Raw genomic sequence first — 15,254 nt, 5'->3', positions numbered from 1 at the left:
GGGGTTTCTGGCTTCTGAATGTGGAATTATTTTCCTGTAAGATTCTGAGATCCACCTCATGTAAGAACCTCTGGCCAAGACAAAATACAATTAAATTGAGTTTGGGGTCTTTCGTTGCGGTCTACACGGACCAGAGAACTGAGTTTCTAGACAAAATAATAATACTAATACGGCGCACCCACATCTGTTGCAAGTGGTACTATGTAAGACGAGCGGACAGGACGTGCCACCCTGGCTTCTCAGTGCGCTTGGGCCTCTTCCAACTGCCAATATTTGCATCCAGGGCCTGAGGACTTTTTCCAGAACTGAGGTACAATCTCATCGTGTACTGAGCAAAATAGAAATGGGAATGCTAGGGAATGAACAACCTTCAGAAGCAGCTTTCCACCCGTGACTCTCAGAGGGTACAAACGTCCCAACCCACTTGCCTCTGAAGCACGGTCATTCTGAAGCCTGTGTTTGCACTGTTTCCTGGAGTTGCCGCACAGGAGAAAACTCTAGTCACCCACTGTGGCAGCTGGCTTCATAATGCACCTTTTATTGGCTGCCTTCCTTTGCCTGTGTCATCTTCTTACTCCCTTATTGACATTTGTTACCTCCCCGATATACATTTCATGCTTGCAAATCCTTATTTCAGGATCTGCTTCCAAAGGCACCCAAATCAAGAGGCTGTGACCCATTAAATATAATAGTATCTTCAAGTTCAAATAGTATTTTGTAAATACCCTCCTCAAAATATAAAGGCAAAATGCAAACATAATAAATAAAACAGATGGACCAATTTAACAATTTTACAAAATTTAACAGTTTTACAAAAAAAGAGACATTTGTTCAATTGCATGATTTTGATCCCAGAAGCATAGCATGGGTTGCACGTCCTTGGAGATAAACCACAGGACTGTCACCAAGGAAGGACAAGTCAGTCATCATTCCAGATATAAGGCCACAAAATGGGACAGATGGACTGATGGAGGTGTCAGAGGAAACCTGAAGAGAGATGCTGGATTATCATAAGCAGGTGAGCATGCACACCTTCTCCAGCTGACTCTAATCAGAGCCTTGGAATTAATAAATCATGGGCCAGAGATCAGCTGGCACTGGCTCATACCAGTCTGTGAGAGCCTGAAAGCCAATTGTTAATTTCTGGAATTTTACAAGCTGGATGACTTTAGTCATACGTTAAAATAGGCTGTGGTGGGAGTATTACATCACAGAAGTGGGCAAACACTATAAATCAGAGTTTCTTCCTCCTCTGAGAGCCAGTTGTTGAGCGTTTACTAGCATGCCACGGAATCATGAAATCGTCATTATTCACCTGTTCTATTAATTAGTCAGCCTCACAGCAACAAGCAGACCAGGGGCTGGAAGTAGGTCAAGAATTCACTTCCCTGGTGCCTTGTAAAATTATACTAGGATTCTTTGAGACCAAGAAAAATATTGCTTAGAAAGGGGGTCTTTCATTGGACTTTGCAAATGCTCAGAGGTTTGCCTACACAAATAGTTTTAAGGGGCTCAGTTTTCCAGATCTTCAGCTTCGACTTGTGCTCTTCTTAAAACCTGGGTTGCCTGAGAGTGAGCCTGAAGGGCTCACGTTCCCACACCTGTCACATGTTACGATGGGGCATTTTCCTGGGTGTCAAGTCTCCAAAGCCCCAAACAAGGGCCTACCAGGAAAGACTGGGTTAGGAAGCAGACTGCTTTCACGGTTAATGAAGGGATCTTAAACACACAGGGCCTCCTATCTTCCTCTGTTTTTTCTACCTGTATCCACGAAGGCAAAGCTTAGCATTAAAAGGAGCATATTATGAACCCATTTCGTAATTTTTCTGGATTCAGAACTGAGGAAACATAGATTAGTGACAGTGACTATTTTTAATGGTAGATAGAGTGTTGTATAGGGTTACCAAACACGTTAAGATACTTTGGAAAATTTCATGGCTATACATTTTACATACTTTCTTTGCTATCATTAACTCGGGGTGCTCTAGTTCATAAGGTAGTTAAAATGTTCTTAATTGAATCATATCATGAAAGATTTATTCAATTACATTTAATCTTCATCTTATTTCCTTTTATAAGATGCTCAAAATTTTATGCTACTTAGGAATAAAAAATATATTTATTTAAACTTGTTATTAAAATAAATTTAAATGTCAACATAAAAATTACTGAAAAGGTGCTTAATTTTATAAATTTTAGTGGGCATATGAAGAAAGAAATTTGGCACTGAGATTAGGAAGCTCCCACAGCCTGTACCTGGAGAGTCTGGCCTCCCGAGAGGTGGATCAGACAGGGGTAAACAAACACTCTTTTAGAATACACAAAAGTAGGAGAGAGAGAAAAAAATCATTTTGTAGAATTTAGCCATTCATTACAAACATTTTCATTATTGTTGTCATTTATCAACCCAAATTGATGGGGGGGGTGGGGCAGAAAAAGTTTGCAATACAAAAATCTAGAACACACAAATAGCCCTGGATACCCTTGTTACCAACCTTGTCTCAACTGCCACAAGGATCATCACCAAATTCTGCCTGAAGGACTGAAAAAGGGCAAGAATATCCCAGAATGGGCATGAGTAGCTTGAAACTGCTGAAGTATGTCCTGTTTTTCTTCAACGTGCTCTTTTGGTTCTGTGGCTGCTGTATTGTGGGCTTTGGGATCTACTTCCTGGTCCACAACAATTCTGGAGTGCTCTTCCATAACTTACCCTCCTTCACTCCTGGCAATGTGTTCATATCGTGGGCTCCATTATCATGGTGGTTGCCTTCCTGGGCTGCATGGGCTCCATCAAGGAAAACAAGTGTCTGCTTATGTCGTTCTTGATCCTGCTGCTGATTATCCTTCTTGCTGAGGTGACCTTGGCCATCCTGCTCTTTGTATATGAACAGAAGCTGAATGAGTGCGTGGCTGAGGACCTGACAAAGAGCATTCACTGTTACTACTCAGACAACAGCACCAACGTGGCGTGGGACTCCGTCCAGTCATTTCTACAGTATTGTGGCATAAATGGCATGAGTGATTGGTCCAGAGGCCCACCACCATCTTGTCCCCGAGATCCACAAATGAAGGGTTGCTATACAAAAGTAAGACTGTGGTTGCATTCCAATTTCCTGTATATTGGAATCATCACCATCTGTGTATGTATGATCAAGGTATTGGGGCTGTCCTTTGCACTGACCCTGAACTGCCAGATTGATAAAACCAGCCAGGCCCTAGGGCTGTGACCTGAAACTGCTCTGTGCTGGAGAGACTTGTTTCATCTCTGGAAATCCAAAGCCATTTATAGCATGAAGTCCTAAATGATTGCCTGCTGGACTGGCATCTTTGTTCTCCTCCCATCTCTTCCCTGTGTAGGTCCCTGTCTTATAAAACCAGAGAAGAGGGTTGACCGGTATTTCCCATCTCAGTCAGCAAGACAATCTGCTACCCACTGATAGCAGCAGCCTGTCTCCTCGGGTGGTGAAACTAACACCTGAGTGGTTTTTGGACATAAGCGGCAAAGAGAGTATGTGACACTAAGAGCTCAAGATCAAAGGTTGGGGTCCAAGATATTAATTTTTTCATTTTCCTATTGTCACATTAGTCTTCAGCTTCCAAATCATGCCCAGTCTGTTCTCCAAAGTCAAGCAAGACACAAGCTGAAGTGAGTCCTGGATCTAGACTCACTGGATCATTGTCACAACCCTCTGTTTCTTTTTGGCTAGAGGCCATGGCTAGAGGAATGACAGAGTACACTTTCTCAAAAGGGCAAGGTTTCATGTCACTTTTTTTATTAAAATGTCTTATTGATTTATTTTATATCTTTCTGAAAAAGCTACCCAGTAGTTCATATCCTGATTTCAACCAGTGTCTTAGCTAATAATCCCATTCAAAGGAGTTCTAGGGTTATGTCTTTCTTCAATAAGGCTTTGTTAATGTACAATTTTAACACTTCATTAAATAAAGTAGCTTATAATCTCAAAAAAAAAAAAAATCTAGAACACAGGCTCAGCTCCTGTAGCACAGTGGTTACAGCTCCAGCCACATACACTGAAGTTGGTGGGTTTGAACCCGGCCAGGGCCAGCTAACCAACAATGAGAACTGCAACAAAAAATAGCTGGGCATTGTGGCAGGCGCCTGTACTCCCAGCTACCTGGGAGGCTAAGGCAAGAGAATTGCTGAAGCCCAAGAGTTTGAGGTTTCTGTGAGCTATGACTCCACAGCACTCCACCGAGGGCAACATAGTGAGACTCTGTCTCAAGAAAAAAAAAAAAAAATCCACAACACAATAGTTTTAGTGTATTGTGATATTCAAAAATACATATCTAAATATTGACCTTTGGGACCCCTGGTTTTGGTAAATAGTCACTAATCCACAGCCAAGAATATATCTCATTTCTTTGTTTTTCCAAGTGTACTCAAAAATGAGCTTTTCTTCGACCCTATGATCTAAGCGTACCCAATGTAACCTTCACTATGGAGTCATACCAGATAGTAAATGTCTTTATTATTAATAGTATCAAAGCAATAAATGTGTTTCTGCATAAGCTAAATATGGGTATTTACAAGGCACCTGAACGGTCTTTTAAGAGTTCAAGTTATCAGAGTACATTGAATTGTTTCTTTTAAAAGCATCTATTAAAAACATCCCCTTCTTCCTCTTTATTAAGAATTCCAGAACTTATGGTGTACTATAAAATCAAAATCACGTGGGAGTAAAATTTATCTTCTTCCAGAAAGCTCCTCCCAGCATTAAAGATGGTGTATCTGGGGAGCTTCAAACTATAGTGGCAGCAGCCATCCATGCTGATTGTTGCAATAAAATTCTCAATTTAAAGATATCTTGTTTTAGCAACTGGATAATTATATTCAGCCAGGTTGGAAGTGGTGGAAGAAGATAAATTTCCTTGATCAAGAAAAGAGAAAAGGTGTGGCTTTTTAATCAAAAAACAGGCCATCTCAGAGACAGCACTTTGTCCAAATAACTCCAGAAGTGCCTTACTTTTGTGGCATAAACAGTGTAAAGAATGGTAAGAAATAAACTCTGTTGTGGTGAAAAGAATCTATTCCTGTTCTGTTTTCTAGAAACTAGCAGAATAATCCATCCTGACAGCTCATCTATTTGTGTGCCCAAGGACATTTATTTGTAAATAATTCTTTTCTCTTACAAATGTGTGAGCAGACTTAAGGAGGCCCTCCCAACGCACAGGCACTGCCAAGGGTGGTTCCATTACCACGGCTTCACCAGGCCGAAATAGACAAAGGGCTGTCCTTCCTCTCCTCCCCGCTTCCTTATCTATTGTCTATCTTTTTCTACTTCTTCCCCTCCCTTCTCAGTCACACTCCTGGCATACAGTGTTCATGATACCCCTGAGTCTGATGGGTTCCATTTGCCCTGGTTTATTCAGGAGCCTTAATCTGTTCTATGTGCAGACAGAAAATATTTTATTTCTTCCAATAAATAACTTCCAAATATCTTCTCCCCTTCCCCCTTCTTAAGGACACTTCCGACCATTTTTAATTATTGCAGCTGTCTAATGCATGTTTAAGACAAAAAATTATTTGCTTGAAAAAAATCTCAGTGCTGCTGAATTCTAGTATTTTTCCTCTTCTCCCCTTGGCACAGGCAAGCTCACTGCACGGGAATGTGAGTGATGGGGCCAGGGGCGGATCCTTGGAAAGAGGGGCTGATCTCCCTTTCCTCTCCCAGGTACTGGCCTCTCCCTTTGTCTCCCAGCGGGGAGAAACACTGAAGAGAAGGCCACACGCCCTTACCTGGCTGGGCAAGGTGTGGCTCTCTTTGTCACTTCTGTTACTCTGACCTTCACTGCTGTTTGTGTGTCAGGGATTCACACGCTGGTCTCCTGGAGAACGTGGGCCTTTGGGCAGAGCTGGCTGACCCACAGCAAGGTTTCCAGAATTGAGCAGAGAGCTCTGGCCAGACCACTCACCCTCCCTCAGCTGCCACACCAGCCACCAGCCCCACAGCCATTTGTTGCAGGGAATTATTCTTTCAGAAAATAGCCTGGCCCCATCCCAGGGTGTCCATTCCACTCTCAGGGTGGGGGCCCTGTGGGTCTGAGCTACCTGCTTCCCCAGCCTAAGGCTGACCTATCTCCATGTCCCAGCAGCAGTGAGCACAGTGGGTCCGAGGGGTCTCAACTCTCAAAGAGGACGAGAACCTTAGCTCTGGGCTCTGCGTCAGAGGCAGGAGAATCCAAACACCCTCTTCCCCACCCCATCTACCTTGCCATGGAAAGAATAACTTCCCTCCACAAGTCTTGCACTTCCTTCCTTAAAGGCAGCTTTTTACTATCCCAATACTCTTCACCTTCCCACATGAACTTGGGGGCCCTGGCCAGGGAGAAAAGGGATGGCAGGGAAGGTGGTTGGTTATGGGGCTGGTTCTTAACACTGTACCTGTCACTACATTCTGGAGGTGGAGTGCTGGCCCACCTGCTGCTGTCACTCTAAATGTAGAATGTGAGGTGCCTGGAGCCTTTAATCCCCCATTAGGACAGCAGGGAAAGGCACACCTGACATCCTGCCGTGCGTGGACTGGTCTGGAGAAGGCAGTGAGGCAGCCCCTGGCCTTCATCCACTGGGGACTCTCCTGATTCTCTGAGCGCTCAGTCCCCCTGACTGATGTTTGGCTCCCATCAAGCAGCTCATTGGTCCTCATCAATCTTAGAACAGTACCTGGAGCATGGTACATTTCTTCTTGTCATCACAAGATAAGGACCAAAGCCTCTAGTTAACTCAGAGCTCTAATAACAAGAGTAGAGCACAAACTAAGTGAAGACGAGAGACTGGAGGACAGAATGTCTCCCGACAACTCAGCTCCTCTTGCCATGTTCCCAAAGACCTCGCATGTCTCCCACCTTTCCCCATCTATAGCCGCCTCGGCGCCCACATTTATTACACAACCCATCAGAACACTCTAGGATTATTCCCCACCATCTCCAACTCTGCCTGACCAAAAGAAGCAATTGGTTCCCCTGGTTTACGGTAATTTCCATGCTTATCTCAAAGACCGAGCCTTTTCCCAAGATGACAGATTCTTTGTATTTCTTTGATTGTGTCAGGTTCTCCAGATCTCAACATCTCAAGGCAGAAAGCCCAGTGGCAAAGTTTTACCTCATCATTCTAAATTACACCAGAGTAAAATGGAGGGAACTATCATTGTGTTAATGCAAAGCCAACCTACAGGCAAATCACAAAACTGCCCCAAGCCCCTTGCTTTGAGAATCACGGAGAGCACAGCAGCCTGGGGAGCGATGTAGAAGATTGTCTATTGGAGGAAAAGCAATAATTCAGTGGTAAGTGGGGCTAAAAAAAGGCATGAAAATCTTGAACACATAACCAATCTGTAATTTCTAACAACATTACCAAGGAAAAGGGTTAAGATTCCCTAAGACACACTCTCCAAGGGGTCAGTCAATGACATCTTCCAGTCCCTGTCCCTTGCAATAATTATCACATTGTCATTAGTGGTTTTATTGCCAAGATTCCATCTGTTTGCAACATGGTTAGAGGAAGGAAAATGGATGAAGAGATAAATTTGTTTGGAAGTAACTTCAAAACTCTGAAAATAAGATGTTATAAATGAGCTTCTTTATGAATAAGACTACAGAATTTTTTTCAACTCTTTGATTTTTACAGGCAAGAAGATTTTCCATGGTCAAAGATACATAATTGGAAATAAAAGTAAACTTTAAAGTGTGTCTCTCTTTTCTCTAAAGATTTATGTTATGGATGAGTAAGGGAGAAATTGAGCTGCCTAGAAAAACTATTGTATGGTTCCACCTTCTTCCTAAATGTCACAAATATAGCATCACCCCCATTTCACAATTATATTCTTTTTTTTTTTTTTTTTTTTGAGGCACAGTCTCACTATGTTGCCCTCAGTAAAGTACCATGGCAACACAGCTCCCAGCAACCTCAAACGCTTGGGCTTAAGCAATTCTCTTGCCTCAGCCTCCCAAGTAGCTGGGACTACAGGCGTCTAACACAACGTCCGGCTATTTGTTGTTGTTGTTGTCATTGTTGTTTAGCTGGCTCAGGCTGGTTTTGAACCTGCCCACCTGCGTGTATGTAGCTGGCACCCTACTCACTCCCACTGAGCCACGGGCACCGCCCCACAATTATATTCTTCCTTAAAAATTACTAAATTGGCCCATTTGATAAATTCTGATTGCTATAAAGCATTGTATTATATAGTGATAATCTCCAACTTTATTCCCTGGTGGCATAAAAGAACTAATCCGCCTTTTCTTAGTGGAATATATCAGTAATTCCCTGTAAGTAAATTGCCCGTTATAAGACTATCTAGAGAGAAATTAAAAATCTTACCCTCTAGAAACTTAAAGAACAACTTTGAGAAAGTCACTTTGCCTTTTTGAATCTTAGTATCACATAAGGAAGATAATGATGATGGTGTGTTATGACCTAAAAGGACAGTTCTAATAATTATTATGGAAGCTATTATAAACCAGATATCTATATCTCATAGAGATATTAGTTATCCACAAAATCCTGCTTTAGAGTTCTGTAGTTCTCCAAACCACAATGTATTATAATTGATTCAATGTCCTGGAAGTGGAAGGAAATATAGAGGGTAAAACAAACTTGAGAATGACTATCAATGGTATAAGCAACTCCAGATGTATGATTATATACACAGACTGTCAAGAATTTATCAGAATCATTTGTTAACACCACCCCTAAATGTTTGCTGTATTTAAAAGGGCTTGACACATTTTAATGGTGTTACCAACTCTCCAGCTTCAGGGGGTCCTATAACTCTTCTGCTGCTCAGCAGTTGGTAAGTGGAGGCAAAAGGAATCGAATCTTGGGTGGCGCCTGTGGCTCAAGGAGTAGGGTGCCAGTCCCATGTGCCGGAGGTGGCAGGTTCAAACCCAGCCCCGGCCAAAAAAAAAAAAATCACAAAAAAAAAAAAAAAGAAAAAAGGAATCGAATCTTAAGACTCAAGACACAGACTCACATCTGTAACCACACACCTTAAGAGACCAAGGTGGGAAGATTGTTTAAGGTCAGGAGTTCAAGACCAGCCTTGACAACTTGACAAGACCCCATCTCAACATACATACATAAATCAGCCAGGTAGTAGTACCATGCACCTGTAATTCCAGCTACTCGTGATGCTGAGGCAGGAAGGTTGCTTGAGCCCAGGAGTTCAAGGTTACAGGGAGTTATGATTGCACCACTGCATTCCAACCTGAGTGACAAATAGAACAAGAGCCAAACACACACACACACATACACACACGCAAGAGCCATATTCAGAAATTAACCAGTGTGCTCCAGGCACACAACTCTGCCTTCTCCATAGAAGCCAAATGTAAACATTACATCAATAAGCATTTGCATGGAGCTCTTAGAACTGCCAGGCACAGCACTAAAGGCTTTTTGTACATTTTCCGTTTAATTCTCACAATAACCCTGTGAGGCGAATATATTCTCCTGATTTTAGAAATGATGAATTCCTTATTTTCTAACAAGAAAGGAGCAGGGACTGGAAGGTATGCCTGCTCCAACTTGGTTATGCCCAGTGGACAGAGTGCGCAGACTCACAAATTATCAGGAGGCACGTGGCTTTAGGCTATGTCCTTCCAAGCTCATATAAGTATGGTATCAACCCATTAATTAGGCTTTTACCTCTTTTCACACCAATGACATGTAGAGAAAGACGAGAAAACATAAAGCAGGTAGTTTTTCTGTTCCAGAGCAAGTTTCCAAGACTAATCAGCAGGTATTCCACAGTGCCAGCTGTAAGAGGAGTCCCAGACTTAGTCTGCTTTGCCTCTCCTGAATATGGAGGCTATCCACATGGCAGCTCCCTGGGGAATATGTAAGCAGCGCACACTCTCCCTAACATCTGTCTAAGTGTGTTAGCAGCCAATGTTGCATTACCCAGTAACCTTTTGAAAATGTCCCTGATGTTAGAGTGAAGGGGCTTCCCCACCCCCATCTGTAACACTCCAGTCTTAATAGCCTGCAATGCATTTTTATTTATGCATTCCCCTCCAGTATATGAAAAGAATTCTAAGGAGTGAGTGACAGTAAATTTTAACTTTTCTGGAGAGATTTCACCACACAGGGCAGCAGGTGAACTTCACTTCAGCATTTATGGAGCAAAATCCAGCACGAGCTGATACTCAGTGAAGTGAAACATCATCCCAGGCTGTCAAAGGGGAGCTGGTGGTCTTGGCTAGATTCTCTGCTTAGAGTCCCAAAAGTCAAGGTCAAAGTGTCAGCTGGCCTGAGCTCCTATGTGGGGATCTGGGGAGGAATCCTCTCCCGAGTACAGTCAGACTATTGGCAGAATCTAGTTCCTTGTTCCTGTAAGACTGAGGTTTCCATCTCCTTGCTGGCCTGTCAGCCAAAGGCCACTTTAAGTTCCAGAGACCACCTGCATGCCTCATCATGTGCTCTCCTCCATCCCCAAGCCCACAACAGAGCATAAAATCCTTCTCATGCTTCCAATTGCCCTGCCTTCCTCTTCAGCCACCAGCAGGGAAAAGCTCTCTGGCTTTGAAGGGCTCGTGTGATTAGATTAGGCCCACCTGGATAATTTCCCTCTTAAGAAGTTAGCTGTGCTATATACCACAACACATTCATGGGTTATGGGGATTAGAGGACATGAATCTTGGGAGAACATTTAGAATTCTGCCCGCCACACCAAACAAGAAAACTCATTATAATAAAAATTCTGTTTGACTTGCCATATCCTCAAAAGATAAAAGTATTATAAGTGCAGACAAAAGCAGTTAAAAGTAATATTGAAGGCTCGGCACCTGTGGCTCAAGTGGCTAAGGCGCCAGCCACATACACCTGAGTTGGTGGGTTCGAATCCTGCCCCGGCCCACCAAACAACAATGATGGCTGCAACCAAACAAATAGCCAGGCATTGTGGCAGGCGCCTGTAGTCCCAGCTGCTTGGGAGGCAGAGGCAGGAGAATCACTTGAGCCCAGGAGTTGGAGGTTACTGTGAGCTATGATGCCACAGCACTCTACCCAGGGCGACGGCTTGAGGCTCTGTCTCAAAAAAAAATAATAAAAATAATATTGAAAATAATGTCTAAATCTTTATAGAAGGAAGTTTCAAAGTTTAAAATGTAGACTAAGATGGTTTGCCATTCAGACAACAAAGAAATATCTTAAAGAAATGAATCAGGGGCGGTGCCTGTGGCTCAGCGGGTAGGGCGCTGGTCCCATATGCCGGAGGTGGCGGGTTCAAACCCAGCCCCGGCCAAAAAAAAAAAAAGAAATGAATCAGCATCCTTGGGAAAAGGTAGTAACAATACGTAAGGAACCAATTTTTCTTAACACATAATTTCAGAAAATTTGCTAAACTATCTCACTTTGTTTCTATAAAAAAAAAAAAAAAGAGGCCATATCTTTCCTATTGATCCTACACCTTTAATCTGGTAGCCCTTGAATGTCCTCTTGTTCATTCTCAGCCAAGGTCTTATAATTAACCTTGACCCAGCTTGCACTCCCTCTCTTGACCACCCCCATCCCAGTTACTGAGCCCTTAGCACTGCTCCACACTCTCTCACCCACCAGGCTTCCTCAGGATCACAGCTGTAGCTCTTCCCTAAACAGATCTGCACAGCTTCTGGCCACTCTAAGCACCCTGTCCAGAGGTCCAGTCATAAGAGCCCTGGCTGACAGATCTCACTATCCTGCCACCTGCCTAGGAGACCTGGCCTGTGCTCCAGGGATACCTGGTTCTTCCCTGGCAAATTTGTTATTCTTATGAATTCCCTTCCTTTGCCTTCCCATCCACTTACTACTTATTTTACCCAATAGGTTATTTAAAATCAATTATGTATCCATTATGGTTGGGCCAATATGATCTCTCTTACATCATGTACCTTCCCAAGTGAGTAACAAGGTATCAGCACGTGTTCAAATGCTTTGTGGGGTCATTGCTCAGGGGTGATGATGGTCATGATATGGAGCGATTCTGGACGGCACTCTGAACTTATTGCCTATATATCAACCACATGCCCAAACCTGCCAGATTGAGAAGAGCCCAAGTTTACTCACAGTAAATTGTCAGCCATATTGTTGAAAGTTGAGAAGTTGGAAATAAGAATTTTGAGGTGCCTTTTCCCATAAGACTAGAACAAAGGTGGTCCCCAGCTAGTTTCCTGGTAAGTAGAGCCCATCTCAGGGGCCAATCCCAGGAAGTTATTTTTTTCTGGTTAATGAATACATATTTTTGATTTTGATTAATAATGGATATATTTGTGCAAGTAAAAGAAAGCCTTCTTCCCTACTCATTGCACTCAATGATTTTTAAAAAGTGTTGATCTATCTTAGCTCCCTATACTGAAATTCAAGCCAATGTCAACACAATTTTTTTCAAATGAGGAACTTTAATCAAAGCGGAAAACTTTAATTCAAAAATAAATTTTGTAAATGTAAACATAATTATAATTTTACTAATTTTTGGAAATAAGGAACATGGGCGGCGCCTGTGGCTCAGTGGGTAAGGCGCCGGCCCCATATACCAAGGGTGGTGGGTTCAAACCCGGCCCCGGCTGAACTGCAACCAAACCAAAAAATAGCTGGGCCTTGTGGCGGGCGCCTGTAGTCCCAGCTACTCGGGAGGCTGAGGCAAGAGAATCGCTTAAGCCCAGGAGTTGGAGGTTGCTGTGAGCTGTGTGAGGCCACGGCACTCTACCGAGGGCCATAAAGTGAGACTCTGTCTCTACAAAAAAAAAGAAAATAAGAAACATTTCTAAGTACCATAGTCTTGGCCCCCAACTAAAAATTGTCTTTAACATCATTTAAAAGGTTTTGTTCCTTTTCCTTCTAAATCATTAGGGTCAGTTACCTTCAGTTCCAGATAGCAAAAAGGAAGCAGTACGGCAATGAGGGAATTATTTTCTGATAACATTTTCAGGATGATCATAATCAACTTAGGGAATAGGCATTTGGAAGTCCTCCAGGGTAGGAAGGAGGGGCTTTCGCTCATCCGTGGTGTCATTCAGACCTTTGCCCTGGACTTCACCCTGCAAAATCCCCAGCAGGTCCTTTTCCCCCCTTCTGGATTCAAAATAAGGCTTTGCAGCCAAAATATTCACTGACAGATGGCTCATTTCACTGCTGTAATGTCAGCCTCTGGGTCTCTGGGTGGCTGATTCCAGGAATAGAAAGTGGAGCACGTACAGGAGTGGATATGTAAAAGAATCTAACCCAAGCAGGAATCATCTAGTCATCAGTGAAATAAAGAACTTCCCTTCTTAGTTCATGGAATTAATTCCTGCGTAGACTAAGGCATGGGTTCAGTCCCTCCTTTCACCCTGATCAGCTTGGGAATTTTGAACCCACTCCTTGATTTTCTCATAAGTGAAATGGGCATCATAACAATACTTACTTTCTGGGATTCTTATGGAGTCTAAAGAACATATGAAAAGAATTTAGCGACTGCCCAGCCCTAGGTAAACAATCAGTAAATGTTACTGCTATTTGCTTCTCACCATTAACTTGGTTTTGTATGAAAGTCAATGTGGACTATGTCTATATAGCCTATAACGTAGAGCAAGATGGACCACACAGAAAGCCGTCTAATGGAAATGTTTTTTGTTACAATTCCCAATTCAGTTGGGACTTAGACTAAATTAGACTACAGCCAGAATTTATTGTGTTACTGGGGAATCAGGGATTTTCCCACTAAAACAAATCTTAAGAGACAATTAATTGTTCTTTTCTACCACTGAGGTCTCTAAAGCTAAGCAAGATTATGACTTATCCCTAGTCACATTGGAGAAGCGCACTCTGATAAAATTTTTCATGCTGCTCATTCAAATTGGCTCTGAAGTTTGGTTTTGATTTGCTTCCCTTTTCGAGAAAAATGTATGAATTGTTTCCCTCACGTGCATTTACAAAGGTATAATTTATGAAGATCCCGTTTTCTTCCAATTTGGCATACTCTAATGTTTTCCCTGGGGGTCTGTATTTGTGCTATTTTCTAGTTTGTCTGTTTGTCTTGGCATCACTGCCTTACCATTTGGCACCTGACGCAACATCGTTTTACCACCACTATCTAGAGAGTACCGGCCCATTGGAGCGCTTTCCACACCTGCCCATCTCTGCTCCTCACCGCTGCCTGGGTCTGCTTTGCACTGCAGGACCCATTCACCTCTCCTAGGGGATGGCAGGGGTTAGGGACGGTGCTTTGTATAGCATGTTAGAACCTTGAACTGTTTGGGGGCATAGTTACTGCATATCACTGGATTCCTAACTTTTTTCTTAAATATTCTTTCCAAACTAGCTTTCAGCTTTCAGCTTGGAGGAGGCCAAGGTGCCCAATCTGGGTTCATCCAACACCAACCGCCTCCACCATGCCGCTGAGTTCCACCCCAAACGAGATCAAAGTCTCATACCTGAGGTGCACCAGTGGCAAAGTCAGTGCCACATCTGCCCTGGCCCCAAGATTGGACCCCTGGGTTTGTCTACAAAAAAGGTTGGTGATGACATCACCAAGGCAGCCAGTGATAGGGTCTGAGGATTACAGTGAAACTTACCATCCAGAACAGACAGGCCCAGACCGAAGTGATGCCTTCTGCCTCTGCCCTCACCATCAAAGTCCTCAAGGAACCACTGAGAGACAAAAACATTGAGCACTATGGAAATATCACTTTCAATGAGATTGTCAACATTGCCAGACAGATACAGCATCAATGTTTAGCCAGAGAACTCTCTGGAACCATTAAAGAGATCCTAGGGACAGCCCAGTTGGTGGGCTGCAATGTTGATGGCCACCACCCTCACGACATCATAGCTGACACCAACAGTGGGGCTGTGGAATGCCCAGCTAGTTACAAAGTACAAGGGAAAATGTTTCAATAAAGGATCATTTGACACCCCCCTCGAAAGATTCTTTCCAAACTAAAAGCCACACAAAGATAATCAGATTCATATTTTCTAAAATATCCTCATAAATTTCTTTCCTCTCGTACGATTAGTTGGGTCTTTTTTTTTTTTTTTGAGACAGAGTCTCACTATGTCACCCTCAGTAGAGTGCTATAGCATCACAACTCACAGCAACCTCAAACTCTTAGGCTTAAACGATTCTCTTGCCTCAGCCTCCCAAGTAGCTAGGACTACAGGTACCCACCACAATGCCCAGCTAATTTTTGGTTGCAGTTATCATTGTTGATTTTAGCAGGCCCAGGCCAGGTTCAAACCCGCCAACCTCCGTGTCTGTGGCTGGCACCCTACCCACTGAGCTACA

General features: G+C 43.1%; 2 pseudogenes; both read left to right on the top strand.

Moving 5' to 3' along the window:
* Positions 1 to 2,529: 2,529 nt before the first annotated feature.
* On the top strand, positions 2,530 to 3,301 carry LOC128561625 (leukocyte surface antigen CD53-like; annotated as a pseudogene).
* A 2,336-nt stretch (positions 3,302 to 5,637) lies between these two features.
* Positions 5,638 to 14,869, top strand: LOC128561915 (60S ribosomal protein L12-like; annotated as a pseudogene).
* Positions 14,870 to 15,254: the final 385 nt, after the last annotated feature.

This window comes from Nycticebus coucang, chromosome 12, assembly GCF_027406575.1.
Source record: "Nycticebus coucang isolate mNycCou1 chromosome 12, mNycCou1.pri, whole genome shotgun sequence".
Taxonomy (NCBI): domain Eukaryota; kingdom Metazoa; phylum Chordata; class Mammalia; order Primates; family Lorisidae; genus Nycticebus; species Nycticebus coucang.
This window is presented reverse-complemented; position numbering and strand designations above follow the sequence as displayed.